We start from the raw sequence: 19,433 nt of genomic DNA, 5'->3' as shown, positions 1-19,433 counted from the left end.
ATGTGTATTAACAGACAAGTATCAAAAGTGAAGGCTTTTGACTAACTTTATATTTCACAAACAAAACAAAAGTGCAGTTTTACAGTCCTCTGTCAGAAAACTCAATATTTCACATACAAAAACAAAAGTGCAGAATCTCAGTCCTCTGTTGTCGCTCTCCCAACAGCCCTTAGAAAAGAGAAAATAAATAAATCAACCATTTTTCTACTTTTGCAATTCCTTTTCACAGTTCAAACAGATGTGTCAGGTTGGACTTTTGGTGCTCCAAATCAAGTTTATGTAGATAAACCTGTCCCGGAACACCCCCTGCACTGCACATATTGGAGGCACAAAATTTACATTTTGACCAACTTTTACCACTTTTCATGAGTTCACACTTACATACAATTAGAGGGGTTAAGGTTTAATGCATATTTGCCGTGCTTTTCGGAGGGAGGACTCCAAGCTCTGAATTCAGCCCGAACCCAGAGTACTCCCCCCCCGCATGTAAGTGGTTAGGACTAGAAGTGTGGAGAATAGGTGGTGGGGGGAAGCTGCAAACTGTCAATGGATCGAGGTAAGACTGCTGAGTCTATGTGGGCCATTCTACAGAATTGGTGCAAAGTCAGAGTTGGAAACATCTTGAATATTTTTTCATATATGCAAATTGTATAATATCCAAGGTATGCTTTTCTAGTAATTGTGCAGTTAATTCTCATTTTGTATTTTCAGATAATGCTGGAATATTTTCCTTCTCCCCAAATTTGTCACTACCGAAACACAATATTAAATAATTTATTAAGAAGGCTTATAATGACCTATTACGATTTTGTTTACATCTACCTTATAAATATATATTTTTTCTATTTTAAAAAAATATTTTTACAGGATAAATAAATGAAGATTATAATTTGTATAATATTTTTAGTGTAATTTATGAGAATTGTTGTATTTTGAACCCAATCTTTCTTTGTAGAAGGCATAAAGTTTATCGTACTGATTTCAAAGTTAAGGATTCATTAGTTTGAATATGCATTGAACCAAACACTATCATAACATCTTAGTTGATAATTCAATATACTTTATTTTTGACAAAACATCCCATGTTACGGTAGTGACTGCATGTTTTGGTAGCAATACTTAGTTTGCCATGGCTGAAACAGACTGTCCACATTTTATGTTAATATAAATAAATAACTATGATGCACATATGCAGTCAGTACATATAGCAGACACACATCTGACAGTAAATGTGTTATAAGAACACCTAGAGCTATTCTATACTTTTGGTCTTGAGGTGCAAGTGCGAAGAGGTATGGCTCATAGATTTTTCTTCCTAAAAAAAAAAACTTTCAGAACCACTTGGTTTTATTTTTACATTTTCAAAATGTTTTGTTTATGAGTCATTCAGATAAATCTCCAGAACCACTGAACTGTGTGTGTGTGATTTTGGTTGGGTGACAGTTGTAGGTTAGCCTACAAAAGTTTAAAGTTTGACAAAAGCACAATGTTGTGTTTTACACAAATATAAGTAGGCTAAACACTTTTTAACTGCAGTTTTAATGATAATTACTTTTACCCATCTTGCTCTCCACCACGTGCCCTCGCTGTACGGTTTCCTCCCCTGTCCCTGGCACCAATTAGCCACTTTGACACTGCCTTTTCAGCATCTCTTCTAGTAATCTGGTTTGTAAGGGCATTTTTTTTCAAGCTTCCTGTAAAATAGATAAAGAGTGAGATAAATTCCTCATTTGAGCCCTTGCAACAAAGCAGAAATCTCCACCATGTAATTTTTCAGGTAATACAATAATGGTATCGGATATAATATTCTGTCGAACACGACATTTTTGGTGCAAAGGTTTATTAAACAAACAAACAAGGGACTGGTTCTGTACCTGTACATGAAAACTACAGTTAATTTAATTTAAATGTGTAACTTTTGTTCTATTGTATTTACCTTTGATTGTAACTAGTGTATTTTTATTTTATATTATTTGTAGTACCTCACTTGTATTTAATAATGATTTAACTTTATTATTTATTATAAACCATGAGTTGTGTGATTGCTACACCACTAATTAACAGTTACTTATCACTGAATTGGCAGTATACCTGGTCCATATTGTCATAATTAAGGGCATTCTCTATCCAGGTATGGACAATTAATTTCATACAATCAAATTGATTTATGAAGAACTCAACTCTACAAAATAACCTTTGTTTGCACATTAATATGTTAAACAGCGAGTAAACATACCATATACAACCTCAAACAGTTTGAGTATGTCTTACGCCACCATTATTTTTGTTTTAGAAATGATATAATGACCGTATGCTAATTGTGGGAAGTATTTAGTGTGACCTCCCCTTACACTTGAGCAATTGATGGGATCATGAATGTGGAAAAGTACAGACAGGTTTTAATTTATAATGCCATTCCTTCTGGAAAGTGCCATATTGGGAATGTTTTTATATTTTTTTAGCATGATAACGATTCCAAGTACACTGCTAATACAGTATAATCATATTTGAAGAGAAAAACAGCGTTCCTGAATTTATAGAGGCAGTATGGGGTCACCTAGACAGAAAAAAAATTGAATACGGCCTAAATCTAAAGATGAACTCTGGGAAGTGCAGAAAGCACCCGAGGTAAAATATGCCAGACGATTACTTCAAAAAACTTAAGGGCAGTCCCCCCAAAAGAGGTGTGAGATGTGCTCAGTGCAAAGAGAGATTACACAAAATACTGACTTTTGCCTGAAGAAGCCTTTTTGTTATTATTTTGTGTACATATTTCCTGTACTTTCTGTACATATTTCCTGTACTTTCTGCATCTTAATAAAGAAACCGAAAAATAAATGTGGGTGGTAATTAATACTTTGCTAAAACAACTAAGCTTGTGGTGGCCTAAGACTTTTGTGTAGTATTGTATGTGCAAAAACATTAACGATCAGCCCAGTAAATCTGCTAAATGGTCATATTAGAACATACCACTTGTTTTGTGGAAGGTGGGGTCTGCCAATTTCTGCTCCATTACAGCAACCTCCAAGAGCGTCCTCAGGGGGAAAACAATATCTTCTGGAAGTGCTGTAACTGAAAACAGTAGTCATCACTAACTAAGCATTATCTATCAATGACTTCATTATGTGTGTGGACCCTCAAATAAAATGCTGACTAGTTCCTTTGAAACACTGATGAACAATATGGTGGCATAACTGTAAACAAAGAATCATAATCATGCGTAATAAATCATATTTCATGATGATGTAATGATCTTAGTTAATGTTTTAATTAAGGTGTTGTTCATCCATGAAGTTGTAAATGAAAAACGTTGAACTCGTGTTAGGCTAGTTCCTGATGATTCATGAGATATTAATGCATAATGCATGCATGAATTTATACATGAATTCATGATAATTCATGTACCCTGACCGTTAAGTGTTATAATAATATTTTTAGTAAAACTTTAGAATACTCTTCCATCATCAATGAATAACTACACAGGAACAAATAAGTAACACACTATTAACATTCTACTAATATTAACTAACAAGGAACTCTGATTAATGAAATAGTAATAGCACTCAGTTGAATGTGGTAGTTCTATAACTAATCAATAACTGCTATGTTTTTCATACCTCCCAGATAACTACTAAGAGAACTACTATATGAGTTCATAATGCATAAATTAGGAAGGAATTGGAACAGTATTCTAAAGTGTAACGTTAATTCTGTATATTTTGTGCCATTTGTTAATTGAATTAGCACTAACTTTAAATAAAAAAAGGAAAGAATAGCACAGGCCGCGGAGATGGTGTTAAAGCTTCTTGAATCTCGAATGTTCTGTGATGAAATAGACATTTGTTAAAGATTTATAAAAAAATTTACATTTGAGAAGGGGATTTTTTCATTAAATGCGCACACTTTTAAAATAACAGCTAGCTGCTGAAATGGTCGCTGAATGGCTTTGTTCTGTGATCACAAAATAATCGGGAGCAGACACGATTAAACAGGCTTGTCTTGTAATTGCATTTGAAAAATTAATAAGGAAGTGCTTTCATTTTGGCTGTTTGATGTGCACATCGATCTTATCCAAATTAAAAAATGGCGCCAGAAATAAGGGAAAATATGGCGCGATTTGGGGGAATTCGAAATTCTAAAGTGACAAGAAGCTTTTGGTCAACATCATGTTTTGAAAACAATTTATTTTAATTAACTATTATATTGTGAAATGTAACTTTCTTACCTTGACTTAGCCTTGACTACGAAGACAGCGAGAATCTTCCAAATCTCCTCCCGAAAATTACAGCAGAGTGTGAGTGAGACTGAGAGAGTGAATGGTGTCGCGGCCTCGCGAGCGCGAAAAGGGCGAGGGGGATGGGAAGTGTTGAATGAAATCTCGCAAGATCTATCATGCAAAGGTTTTTTTTTTTGTGTCACCGTTGTACAGTGTCTGTACCTTTAGGTGTCTTTTTGTAACTGTTTAAAATATATTGTGAGTAAAAGTGTGCATACTTTTGACTGCACCACTGTGACAGTATCTGCAGGGTCTTGATCCTTTTAATTGGCCGAAAATTTGTTAAAATTGCAATTGTGTTGGCATTTGTATAGATACAAGCAATTTCAAAGGTGCATATGTGTGTACTATCTGTAAAAAAAAATTGGGTTTGACTGTTTGCACTTCCTCTGTAAACTGAATTAGTCCCCAAGTGTAGCCCATTTTCAACCCATGCACTCATTTCCCATTAGTGAACCACCTAGGCCCCACAAAGGGAGCCCAACTGGGTTTGCCCATGTTGGACTTACTCAGTTGACCCAAGTGGGCCCCAGATAAGAAGCCCATTTTGAGCCCATGCCCACTCTGTACCCCTGTCGCCCATTTGTAACCCATATGGGCCCCACATAAACGTGTTGGCTGGGTAATAGCTTAGCTCACTGCAATTTCCAAGTAACTTGCCCAACACTGTATTATTCACATGTAATTCACCCTAACAAAAGTAAGTTACCTCTCATGTCTCATACCCACCCCACTTAAAAAAAAAGGCAACAGAACATCTGATAGTAGAATGGTTTTCAAACAAGTTTATTATTTAGTTCAGTGGTATGTGCTCACCTACAGGTTCAGCCAAGATCACTTGGAGCTCCTATTTAATTCAATCAGAGCGTCAGGTAGGGTTGGTGTTCTTTTAATTACAATTTTGAAAATATACCTAATGAATATCTTTGTCTTGTGAGTAATGTATGTATTGTGTGCCTGTTTTCCATATAAGGAGGCTGGAATAACAATCCATCGGCACTTCCAGGCCATCTTCCGCCGCCTGATGGTTCGTTGTGGTGTCTCACCTGTGTAAAGCACTATATAAATATAATGTATTTTTTAAAATTATTATTTTAATAAGGTGCTGAGTGCTGCAGAGAGGGTGATCCGCCAAGCTTCACCAATGCCAGCTCCTAAGGTGTCGACAGTCACAGACATCGTCCGGGAGGAGATTGGAACGGAGGATGTTTTTCTGCTTGGGGAACACATTGACGAGACTCAGTTTGGCATTGACAACCATCATTCTGACTTGTTGTCATTGGTTGTGTCTGTGTTTCTCAAAATAAGGCTGCACCATATTACCAAACTCACCTCCCTTGAACTGCAGAAAGGGAGCACGAGGAACAACTGTCCTCTTTCAGGGGTTTTAGAGTGTGTACATGTGTGTGGTTCCACGACAATTCAAGACTTTAATCCTAAATTCCAGCATCCCAAAACGAATTCTAAGCTTTATATCTGTACTTTAACCTTACTCATCACACATAGTATCTTTATGTCATATCTATCATTCTGACAAGATTAACACTGAAACTGAAAGCAATGGCTTAAAACTGCCTGAAAACAGTGGTCTGTCACATTTTATGTGAATACTGCTGTAAGTGTTGGTGGGTCTGTAAATACCTCTGTTTGTTTGTGTTTCATGAACTCTAGCCTCATGGTGTGTCTCCAGGAATCCAAATGTTGGTCTCCTTTGCCTTACACTGGGTTTGTGAGCTTGTGTATAGTGAAGTTTATCTTTACATTATGTCCTTGTGTTTGTGATTTGTCTTAGCCCTGATCTCTTTCCCTCTGGGTTCTGAAAAGCACTTGTAACTGTGTTTTGAAAATTGCTACATTAATTAAGTTTGCAGACTTTTCAAGGGAGTTTCAACAAAGTAAATGTGCAGTTTAAATAAAAACTGTCACTTCTCATTTCATCTTGCTATTTTAGACTGGGACCCATGTGTTTATGTTGGGATGGGGGCTGTGAAATGAGAGAGAGAGAAATATATATTTCTGACTTTACTGCCACTATTTACACATTAGGTGTTTCAATCAGAATGATAGTCAAACTGGAAATGTTCCTGTTTTTCTCCCTTGTTGGGGATTATGTTCACAGTTTTGATGAATATAAAACTATGACTATTAAAATACACCAAACCATGTGTCCAGTATCATAGCTACATGTATGACCTTTGCAGCAAAAAAACCCGTGTGAAAATCAGTAAGGTATTCACTGAGGTATGATTAATTAAATGCGCTGACAGTTAGTACATGAATGTGCGACTCATACGCTCGATTTAAAATCTACTAACAAACACATGAAAACATAAATTACCTGTCATCAGTTAAACAAACAACAAAAAAGAAATATTTTTTTGAATTGGTTAGTGTTGAGATAAATGAAGTTTAAATAATGCTAATTTAATAACCATGTATTCTTATGTTTTTGTTTTATTAAATTGTATGCTGCAGCCAGGTTAGGGAAATATGATTGAATACAATAACCATAAAACGTTTAGAACTCCATACATTACACTCAGCCACACTCACTCAGACTTTACACCTGGCTCAGATAGACAGGATTGAAACCCCACAATTAACATACAAATGAAACTGCCCCCTATACAGCACAAAGAGACCTTCTGTCTCCAGCCCCCTGATGTTCTAGTCTAGGTAAGGACAATAGAATGTAAATTACTGTAACCTGGTTAAGATTTCACACCTGTATGCAAAGAACCTGTTGATCTATGACCGAGAGTTAGAGCATGTCCTTCTTCATTGGATAGCGAAAACAAAGAGATTCGTCCAACATGTCACCATGCCAACGAAGAGCCAATAAGGATGGGTTTTACTCACAAGAGTGAAAAGTAACCGCCCCTGTGGCGGGAGTATCAAAACCAATGTTCGATCTTGATTCGGCGCGAATATTTTGTGGAAGCTCGAGGGTTGAGCAAATATTTGACCGCTGCAGTGTATTTCATGTATTTTGACTTATCAATTCATATTAATAAATCTTTGTGCTAAATTTCCATTTGGACCGGAGCCTCGTCCTTCTTCAGAAATTCTGGTACACGTAAAATTCTTAACATTAGCTATGTTACTATGAAGGCTAAAATTGTCGTAATGAGACAAATTACAATACAGAAACAGGATTTAATGTTTTACACTTTCTGAACAAATATTTTTAACCACGAGTGGAAAAGGTTTTGCTTTTGATGGGTAGGTGCCAGAAAGATTTGCTATCCTTGTTGGGTTTTGTTGAAGTATAACACTTCCCCGAGTTGGTTTGTTGGAAAGGAGAATAAAACACAGGGAGTCAGGGCAAATACTGTATTATACGTCCATTTATTACAAAAGCTTTTGGAGACAAGGTGTCGCCGCACAATGTCTAAGGATCAACATTCAAAACATCATTTTTATACTTCTACTACGCCCAAAAGATAGAGTCATTAAATTCACAGAACAAGTATGCTATTGGTCCAGTTCCAATTCTATTCCTTATAAGGATAAACGCAAACATCTTCTTGTCTCCTCCTGGTTTCTGTCTGGCCTGTCAGACTATGTGTGTGTGTCTCTAACCTGTGTCCTGTTTCTCACAAAACAGACATACTAAATCTTTCTCTCCCCGGCAACTGCTTAAACAGGGTTTCCTATTCTCCTACTTGCTCCTTCAGTTTCAGCTCATATTACAGACATTTAATATTTTGTTTCATTGGTTACAACAGCTTATAACAGTTCACTAACTTATATAATCAATACATCTACATTGGTTACAACAGCTTATAACAGTTCACTAACTTATATAATCAATACATCTACAATTCCCCCTTTTGATCTCTCCCCAGAGAGATCACCCCTATTCGCCAAGCTCCAGTTCTCCCGGGTCATGCTGCTCCAGTAGAGGCATCAGCATCCCTGATGGCGATCCTGGAGCCTTCTCAATGGCTGTAGAAATCACTCTCATGGCAAGCCCTCTTATGCATGGGGTACAACAACACCCACAAGTAACCATTAAAGCACCAAATGTAGAAAGCGATAAAAGAACAGACATTATCAAACCTTTCCACTGGCCGAACATCGAGGTCAGCCATTCCTCCAGCGGATTATCTATCCCAGAATGCTCGTATGCGACCCCTTGACATAGTCCAATTCAATCCCCCAAATTTCCTCAAGCAGGTGTCCTCAGGTGGGGTCGCTGACCTCTTCGCTGGGGGAATGAAGACCCGATGCCAACCTGGGAAACCTGTAAAAACACACAACACACATATCATTATTCCACCAATTCCCATATACTATTTCATTCTACTATCATCTCCCCAGACCTTTCTCTGTAACCCTGTCATCTTGGTACGAGTGGTATGAGCCACTCGGTGTCCTATACCCCCTTTTGTTACAGTATTCTTCAGTTCTTTCCCCTAAGAGTCTATTCCCCTGGCGCCGTCCTCTGTCTCCTTCACTCGCTCGTGGTCCCGCCGTGTCCTGGGATCCGCTCCTGGCACCGGTCCGGCTGGTGTTGGTCCTTCTTCCGTCCACGCTGGGGAAAGCGCCTCCTTCCCGGTTTGGATGAGGTCCGTTAACGACCTTCCTGGCTCCTGCGCTGGTGTACACTGGCTCCAATGGTACCAGGTCACTCCTTTGTCCCTCAGGCGGACTGCATGACTCGTTCTCTCCACCACCTGATGAGGACCCGTCCACCCTGGCTCCGACCACTTTCGCTTGATGACCTTCAGCAACACCCACTCCGCCTGAGGCAGGTTCTGGTCCAGCGGGTGCAGGTCCCTCCGTTCTCGGACTCTGTTGGTGAATTCTGAAACGAGAGCTTGCAATTCATCAAAATACACTCTGTGATCTTTGGGCCACTTTTCCCCTTCCGGGACCGCAGGCCCCGCGGCTGGTCCTGGAAACTGTCTCCCCGTCAGCAGCTCGTATGGGGTGAACCCAGTGGTCTGATTTAACGAGCATCGAATCGTCATGAGTGCCAGTGGCAGTGCATCCACCCAGTTCAATTTGGTCTGTGCACATATCTTAGCCAACTTGTTTTTTAAGTTCTGGTTCATCCTTTCTACCTTTCCCTGGGACTGTGGATGGGATACAGTGCCAAAAGCATGTTTTAGGCCCAATAATCTCTCTACCTTCTGTAAATCACTGTTCTTAAAGTGAGTCCCATTATCTGACCTAATTTTCTCTGGGAAGCCGTGTCTTGGAATGTACTGGTTCACTAAACACTTGATCACTGTCTGACTGTCCTCCCTTCTTGCTGGCCAGGCTTCTGGCCACACTGTGAACATGTCCACACACACTAACATGTAACGGCCACCGCCGTACTGTTTCCCCCATGTCCGTGTAGTCTATCACTATCTCTTGTCCAGGTCTCGTAGTCATGGGGAACGCCCCCATCTCCGGTTTGATCGTCGGTTTTGGATTGTGGTGTGTGCAGATGGTGCATGTCCTAGTGTAGTTACGTACCATGTCTACCATAAACGGGTGCCACCAATGGCACAAGTTCCTCAACATCTGTGCTGGCCCTACATGGCCCAACCCGTGGGCTTCTGCAAATGTATCTCCCCGCATGGCTGGTGGAAGTATTACTCTACCGTCTGGCCCTCTCCAGAGCCCGCTCGTCTCTGTTGCTCCTCTCTGTTGCCAAATTGTTTTCTCTTGTGGGGAAGCCCCCTTTTGATGTCTCACTAGCCCGTCTCTCTCAGGGCCTTCTCCCCACCCCACTTCCTCTTCTGCTCTTACCACCATCACTCGCGGAGTGTACCCTGCTGCCTGTTTTGCTGCTGTGTCTGCCGCTTGGTTTCCCTGAGCTACTACACTATTTGAATTATCGTGTCCTTTGCATTTTATGATGGCTACCTTTTCGGGCAGGTCTAGGGCCTCAGCTAGTTCACTCATCTCTGCCTCGTGTTTAATCGGTTTGTCTCCTGCTGTCCTAAACCCAGCTTTTAACCACTGTCCTAGCTCCACGTGTGCTGCGCCTACTGTGTATGCCGAATCAGTGTAAATGTTTACTGTTGTTCCCTGGGCCAGTCTGAGGGCCTCTATTAGTGCTCTAACTTCTGCTCTCTGGGCTGACTGCATCCCCTGGAGCCTCTCTGCTTTCAGCGTGACTAAACCCTCTGGTGTTAGTTTCACTACCGCAAAAGCCGCCCTCAGGCCGTCTTGTTCGTCTCTGAAACAGCACCCATCAGTGAAGAGGTCCTCTGCCCCTGGGAGGGGTTCTGCCTCCAGATCGGTTCGGGTCTTACTCTCCCTCACTACCTCTTGCGCGCACTCATGTGGTAGCCCCGTCCCCATTCGGTCTGCAATATTTATCCCTTCATGTGTGAAAATCAAATTTGGAGCCCCGAGAATTTTGCTTAGGTGTTGTTGCCTGAGGGAAGTCATAGTGAACATCTGTGAATTTACATACGCCACTACACTGTGTGTTGTGAGTATCTGAAGGTGATGCCCCATCACTATGTGTGCGCATTTTTGAATGAGTCTTGCTACTCCCGCTGCATGCTGTGTGCAGGTGGGGTGCCTTTTTTCGGTTTTGTCGAATCCTACGCTTATGTACATAAGGATGTTCCTATCTCCCCCTTTTTTCTGAAACAGGACCCCGTTCATGACTTGTCCTGTTTCAGAAACATCTAGAAAAAAGGGTTTTGTGTAGTCAGGTATGGCCAGATCAGCTGCGGTGGCGAGTTGTTGTTTCAGCAAAATGAAGGCCTGGTCGGCCGGGCAAGTCCAATTGAGAGTGGCTTTAAGTTTACGCATTCCCTGCTCCTTAACTAGCGCTCTAAGAGGCTCTGTGAGCCCTGAATAGTTAGGGATGTAATTGCGGCTGTACCCTGTGAGCCCCAGGAATGATAGCATTTCCTGAACAGTAGTGGGTTTAGGATGGTGGAGGATGGTTGTGCGGTGAGCTGGGGAAAGCCCCGCTCCCTTCTGCGAGATTACTCTGCCCAGAAAGGAGACCTGCGTCCTTACCAGCTGTAGCTTTTCTTTTGACACCTTGAACCCTTTCTCAGCCAGTCTGGTGAGGACCGTCATTGTAGCTTGGATGCAGGCGGCCACCGTCGGGGCCGCCAGCAGCAGGTCATCTACGTACTGGACCAAAGTTACCCCTGTCGGCAGGCAGCATCCCTGCAGCGCTTCTCTCAGTACCTGGTTGAATATACCAGGGGAAAGCGTGAACCCCTGTGGTAGTCTCGTGTATCGCCATTGCCGACCCCTATGTGTGAAAGAAAAAATATCACGAAGTTCCTCTGCTAGTGGGAGACAGAAAAAAGCGTTAGCCAGGTCAATGCAGGTGAACCATTTTTGATCCGGGGTCAAATTAGTGAGTGCTACATACGGGTTAGGTACCGGTATAGTGGGTGTGAGTAAAATGTTGTTTATAGCCCTGAGATCATGGGCCATACGGTATTTCCCTGTCCCAATCTTTTCTACCGGGAGGATAGGTGTGTTCCACGCGGAACCTGACTCCTCCAACACCCCTGTGGGCCACAAACCATTCAATGTCACATCTAACCCTTCCTCTGCCTCTGTTTGTGTGGGTATTGGGGCAGCCATATGGGCTCTCCCGGTCCGATTTTAAAGGTGACCGGTGGGCAATCGGTGAGCCCCACATCCGTGGGACCCTTGGACCACAGTGAGTCCGGTAACTCATTAAGTCTGGCTGTGGCTACAGGGTGATCCATCTTTTCCCTCCCATGATCCCGAGTTATCTCCCTTCGCTCTAAATATACCCAATCCGTCCCTGGTGCCTCTAACCGATACGTCTTACAGCTGGGTGAGTACCATACGTTTGACGCCTGAGTGAGTGTCCAATCAGTGCATTCGACCGCCCTTTTAACCATGGGCCCCAGGTCTTTTGCTTGGTGTTTAGGATGCAGGGCCAGTGACACATGCGGGACGGACTCCTCCGCCATCATGTACCACTGATCCTGCTCCTCTGTCAACTGTACATCTGCCGCTACCCCTTCAGGGCCTACATATATGAATTTAGACCCGACCTGCCACGTGTCTCCACACACTACATCCCCAAACCCCTCTCTATACACCTCATCGCCCTGCCGATCATAAAATAGGGTTACATGTGGGGGGTCTGGCGGAGGAAAGTACGGCTCGAGGAGGGAGATCCACGGCCTCCATTTGAAGTACTGGGACAAAATACCATGTTTGTCCGGCTTTTCCGGTGTCAATAGTCCCCAGTATATCTCTGCTATTTCACCCTTCACCGGTTGTACCAGGTACTGCCCTTTGCGTGTCGTTTCAGGTCCGCACACCGCTGATGTCCCGTCTGGTAACGTCACAGTTTGTCCATCTGGAGAACATAAGATATTATCCCCCAGTTTTATCAACAAGTCTCTCCCCAATAAGTTCACTGGTGTGTTTGTCGACACCACATACGGATGGCTGAGGGCCTGTTTACCCAGTATCGTTTTAAGAGGAAATGTCACTGGCAAAGTCTGTCCCACTCCTTCAAACCCCACAACTTCCACTTTCTTGGAGGATAGTAGTCCTGTGACGGGAGGGGCGGTGATGGTGGAAAAAGTGGCACCTGTGTCAACCAGAAAGGAGAAGTCCTTCCCGTCGACATTCAGGGACAGCATAGGGTCTGCCCTTCCCCCGCTGTCCCCTCCCCCCCCTGTAGACCGTCACACCTGGTCCCACCCTCCCTCATAAGAGAGTGGGTATTGTCCAGGTGCACTAGGTGGTGGGACGGCGTGTGGGTTGGGAACTGGAGCTGCCCCTTGGTTTGGGTATCCTCTGCCCCCTGCAGTGTTCTGTGGGCAGTTTCTGGACCAGTGGTTTGGGTCACCACACGTAAAGCAGACTCCGTATGGGACTTGGGCTCCTGGAGCCCCTCTGCCTCTACCCCGCCCCCTCCCCCTACCATAACCTCCCCTCCCTGATTGATAGGGCGCGGTGAATGCCCCCGGCCACCGTGAGGTTGGGGTGCCCATGTGGGAACAGGGTATAAATCGGGTGTGTCAGGTTCTCCTGAGCCTAGGGCTGCCATCTGTCTGTGTTTCTTTTTCCCTTCATTGAACCTCCCTTTGGCTTCACCCAGCTGTAAGCGCAACAGGTTCTCTTTTAGTCCCTGTATCTGTTTGTCTTTCTCTGTCTCCTCATCTTTTGCCCTCTGTAAATGATGCACTATGTGTCTTTCCCATACGTGTGATTCACTACCCGGCAAGTCAGGATTTGCCATCATTGCCTCTTTTATTTTCTCTGGAAGTCCCTCTAAGACCGCCCTTCTAAACCACTCCTGCTGCAGACCCCCCTTCCCCGGGTGGTGCCCTGTGTGTTTGGCCCATGTGTCCTTACATGCTTCTAAATACTGTCTAGGGTGTTGCTCTTTTTCCCAAGGTAACTTGGGCATTGGGGCCCCAGCGGGCAAGGGAAATCGTTCCCTCAGGGCCGTGGCTATGCGCCCGACCACCTGACTGAAAGGGGTGTCGTCAGGGCTCCGCCTAGTGGCGGCCCCTTTTTCTATCTCAGTCATAGCCTGGGCAGACACAGCTCGGGCGGCTACTGCCCTCCAGTCCCCCAGTGCCAACATTTGACCAGCTGTGAGTTTATCAAATTGTGACAACCATAGTCCACCACCCTCTCCCATCAGGGGTAATTTATCTACCAGTGCCTGTACGTCTCCCAGCCCCAATGGTTTATATCGCGGTTCTCCGCCTCCCACTCTAAAGAGAGGCAGCTGAAACCCAGCACAACCAGCTTCCCCTGCTTGTGACCGCGTATACATTTTATTTTGAGTCTTTTGAATTGATTCTACTGTGTCATGGTGTAGTTTATGTTCTGGTGGGGGCGTACGCGGCAGAGGGTATACGTCTACGTCCCCCTTACTCCCGTCTCCACTAATGTCTGCGTCAGGGTCTTCGTCTGAGTCAGTCCATCTCCCTACTGCATTGCTCGTGAGTACCACCCGTCCTCTATGTGAATTCCCTTTTTCTGCCTAGTTCTGGTCCTTCTCACTGTGTCACTATCGTCCGACCCTGACCTTGAGTCCTCACCTAACCTGCCTTTAGTACGACCTGATCTTTTCTTTATGGCCCCTGTAATCTCCTCTTGTTTATTCTTTCCTAGTCGTCTCTTTTCATCGTATATCCCGTATTCTCTAACAGCCCTTGCCTTGAACGGTTTCACCTCCCCCTCAGTGTCTGTTTCGCTCTGTGACTCCGCCTTCCTAGTCAACTTTCTCTTATCTTGCTTTCCTGTGACTTGAGTTATGGGCTTGCTATCCTGTGTGTCTAAAGACAATATACCACTCTGTAAACGTAAGACTGGATATAATGGTGCCTGGCCCGTACCAAGCCCCAAGTCATCTTCATATGCTGGGGGTTCTATCTCTCCTCCCTCTTTTTCCTCCTTAATTTTCTGTCCCTTTTTCTCTTTGTTCAAATGGTCTACACCCTGACACCACACTGCTAATTTACACCATTCTTTTCTGTGCTTTTCCCATTCCTTCTCCTTTTCTCTATATCTCCCTCTCTTGACCAAATTTGCTGTTTCCTTCTTGTCTCTAACTCTATCTCGATTTTTAGAACACTCCTTCTCCTTATTCCACAAAATAACATGTAATGATCTCCTTTCCTCCATCCTTAATCGTGCCTCACTCACCACTTGTCGCAATTTCTCTTCTATCCCTTCTTTTTCTTTCTGAATTGGGTCCATCCTGCCTACAACAGTCATTACATTTGCCACCTGTATCCCCAATTGTTTCCACTTTCCCGTGCCTGGACACCGCCCATCGTCATCAACTTCTCTCTCACACTCCCCGTCCATTTCAACCTGACTTACGTTACTGTGAGTCCCAGACTCAAAATAATTAACAAATAATTAACGGGTACCTGACCCAACACTTTTGGGACTCAAACCCAGTTTTCTTATAAAGAATTTGGGGAGTTCCAAAACTCCCCGGGCCTCTAACCCAGCTGAACGGGTCCCTGACCCAACACTTTTTGGGACTTGAACCCAGTTCTCTTATAAAGAATTTGGGGAGTTCCAAACTCCCCGGGCCTCTAACCCAGCTGAACCTTTACACACAATAAATACTTCGAGGTGCCCCTAAGTCCTCGGGCCTCTAACCCGACTGGTTGCCGAGACTCTAACTCGCAACTCTCCACCGTCCCCGTCGGGAAGTGGCGTAGGGTAGTCAACCCTAGAACGATTAACGGGCCTCTAACCCGACTTACAGTGAGACTCTAACTCACACACCGGTAGCGGGCCTCTAACCCGACTTATAGTGAGACTCTAACTCACACACCATTAACGGGCCTCTAACCCGACTTACAGTGAGACTCTAACTCACACACCATTAACGGGCCTCTAACCCGACTTACAGTGAGACTCTAACTCACACACCATTAACGGGCCTCTAACCCGACTTACAGTGAGACTCTAACTCACACACCGGTAACGGGCCTCTAACCCGACTTACAGTGAGACTCTAACTCACACACCATTAACGGGCCTCTAACCCGACTTACAGTGAGACTCTAACTCACACACCGGTAACGGGCCTCTAACCCGACTTACAGTGAGACTCTAACTCACAGACCATTAACGGGCCTCTAACCCGACTTACAGTGAGACTCTAACTCACACACCGGTAACGGGCCTCTAACCCGACTTATAGTGAGACTCTAACTCACAGACCGTTCCTCTGACCCCCTGAATTTAAACCAGTCTCCCAATACGTTTTCCACAGGTCCACAATTTAGTTCATAGCCAATATGCAGATTTAGATATAACAGGCTCTGCTTACCTTTATCATGAGCCGGCTCTGAACCTGTGAATCTCGCATAGGTTGTCTGGACAAGATCGAATTCCTTCTCCTCTTTCCAATCCCGGAACAAGCCCCCAAATTGTTGAAGTATAACACTTCCCCGAGTTGGTTTGTTGGAAAGGAGAATAAAACACCGGGAGTCAGGGCAATTACCGTAATTATAGGTCCATTTATTACAGAAGCTTCTGGAGACACGTGTCGCCGCACAATGTCTAAGGATCTACATTCAAAACATCATTTTTATACTTCTACTACGCCCAAAAGATAGAGTCGTTAAATTCACAGAACAAGTATGCTATTGGTCCAGTTCCTATTCTGTTCCTTATAAGGATAAACGCAAACATCTTCTTGTCTCCTCCTGGTATCTGTCTGGCCTGTCCGACTATGTGTGTGTGTCTCTAACCTGTGACCCGTTTCTCACAAAACAGACATACTAAATCTTTCTCTCCCCGGCAACTGCTTAAACAGGGTTTCCTATTCTCCTACTTGCTCCTTCATATTACAGACATTTAATATTTTGTTTCATTGGTTACAACAGCTTATAAAAGTTCACTAACTTATATAATCAATACATCTAAAGTTTCATGAGTTGAAACCCAGGTGAACAACGGTAAGACATAAGTAGCCTGCTTGTTAAAGGAAATGTGAGGTAAACCTCTGGTGAATTGACAACTCATACACGCTATCCGCTAGTGTGGTATTGTGACATAGAACAATTGGCTAGAATTAGAATGTTTGGAACGCGTTCAGAAGTAGAGTTGGTGCCACAGCGCCAATAGAATAGGAAGAACCAGGGTGAAAATAGACCCATAATTAGGCCTGTTCTGGGTATTTCTTCTAAACTACAGCAAGCAGCTTGAATATTAGGTAATGTTATGAAACTGGCCTCCATGACGACTACGATATACTGTACGTTTCACCCGGTAAAAGAGTTGTTAAAATGTTTCTGTCCAACCTAGGTGCACAGCAGGGAACGCAGTATATTTACAACGCAGAGTATTTTTTATCGAACGGAACAAAGTAATGTACAAAAAAATACTGTTCTTTAACCACTTACCATTTTAGCGAAAATTATTCGTATTTCACGAAAAGGTCCTGATGTCTTCAAAACTAAACCATCAACCTAGAGGGATAAAAACAAATTCCCATAAAGCAACACTGTTTGAGTATTTGGGACCACAACAGGCCTACACAACAATACAATGTCTATATTTTTGAGTGATTATTATTACACATGAAACGTGTAACAAACAAAGAACAGTTACATGAAAATCAGCTTATACAATTAAGAGACTTTTAAATTGAAATCTTGCAGGATACCCATTTCTGGTTTCCCTGATTTCCTGTTGTTCACACTGCCTCTGTCTTTGACAATTTCTTTCATAGAAAATTAGAACTATATTTAGATATTAGGAGCACAAACTCTATGGCCAGTCAGGCAAACGATTATTCCATGTCGTTGACGATCGGCAACGTTATATAGAGAACTAATGAAAAAGTGTCCATTGTCTGTATAACGTACAGTAGACAATAATTCCATCGTCAACCCTGTCACATACAGTTCACAAACGTATGCACAAATGTACTGATTATTGATGCATCCCACCGAATAATTCTAGGGAACGCCGTGCACCAACCTGACGTAGATTTTCATCCTCTTATATAGGGATTTACACAGCTAGCAAATTGAGGAATTACAAATTATGATGTGAAATCTCTTCAGGGAAGTGCATTTTCAGAATGTTCTATGTATGGCCTTTTCAATGCAGCAGCATGCACTTCTTTGATTCAACATTATAAGTGTTGAGTTTAGCATCATTAAATAACCTGTGATGAAGTGTTTGCCACAGACATCAATGTGTTGACTGGATGGGTCCCATAGTTGACCATTTTCACCCTCTCTGCGGATGACCTGAGGCCACAGATCTCTTCTTTTGCGTAAACTAGGGTTTTATGGGATGGTACCAGTAACATTTCCAATTTGCGCCATTGACTGGGGAGTGGTTGTTCGGACAAGAGAAAAGTTACGTATAGCTGCTCTCATCTATATGCAGCTGTGCTCAAAAGTTTGCATACCCTGCAGAAATAGTGAAAGTCTGGTCTGATTTTGAAATCACAATCATGCAAAGTGTTTTTAAAATTTACTTTAGGATAGTGATCATATGAAGCCATTTAATACAGACACACCTGGTGACACACACAGTTTAAAATGGATATTAAGTGGGAATTTCCCACACCTGTGGCGTTTTAAATAGCAATTTTTGTCGGTATAAATAATGAGTTCGTTAGATCTCACGTTGATGCACTGAGCAGGCAAGATACGGAACATGGGGAGCAGAAAATAACTGTCCAAAGACCTGCGTAACAAGGTAATGGAACTTTATAAAGATGGAAAAGGATATAAAAAGATATCCAAAGCCTTGCAAATACCAGTCAGTTCTGTTCAGTCACTTTTTAGAAGTGCAAAATTCAGGCATCTCTTTAAACCAAGCCACAGTCAGGTAGACCAAGAAAGATTTCAGCCAAAAATCTTCATGCTAGACGACCAAAGACTTTGCCTGACCTGGAGGCATTTTGCCAAGAGGAATGGGCAGCTATACCACCTGCAATAATTCAAAGCCTCATAGACACCTATTACAAAAGACGCCCTCCTAACTATTACAGACCGCCTCCTATGTGTCCTTGCATAAAAGAATGTGTTAACTTAATAATTATTGGACGACATGTAAGAACTATGGAAGATCAACATCATGGACTCATGCAAATAAAGATTCTCCCCTGAATCATGGCCTACTGTCCTTCCAATGGCTATGGGCAATACTGACTCCAATGAACGAAATGTCTTGAAATATGACTCAAAGATCAGTTGAAATTCCCATGACTATTCCATATATCCAATCGACCCCCACCCTTAAACAAATGTTCTTGTCCAGTACTTTTCTGTACCTTTCAATACATGAGGGCAACTATACATCACTTTCCTCTCGCCTGAACGGCAACGCCCCCTTTTGAGGGAATGCGAGTGCTGTAAAAGTCCCAGTGCGGGTATAGACGACACTTGGAAATATTACTAGCACCCTCCCTGAGAACCTGCTGTGTTTTGCACATCAAACAAGAAAGAACTCTAGTTTATGCTTTTCTTTTCTTTCCCAAAGAGTGAAGAACACTGAAATAAATTGTTTATTTTAGTATTTTTTGTCCTTCTCAACCACAATTTTTAATTGCTCACTATCGATATGAGCTAAAAAATAAAAAAGTGTGTTCCTTTACCTTTCCTCTTTTATACAATTATCTATATAACATTTGCTAACTACAATTTTGTTATTAAAACTCAATTACCTAATTTACATGAATTATTTT

This window comes from Esox lucius, chromosome 11 (assembly GCF_011004845.1).
Source record: "Esox lucius isolate fEsoLuc1 chromosome 11, fEsoLuc1.pri, whole genome shotgun sequence".
NCBI lineage: Eukaryota > Metazoa > Chordata > Actinopteri > Esociformes > Esocidae > Esox > Esox lucius.
Note: the sequence above shows the minus strand (reverse complement) of the source record.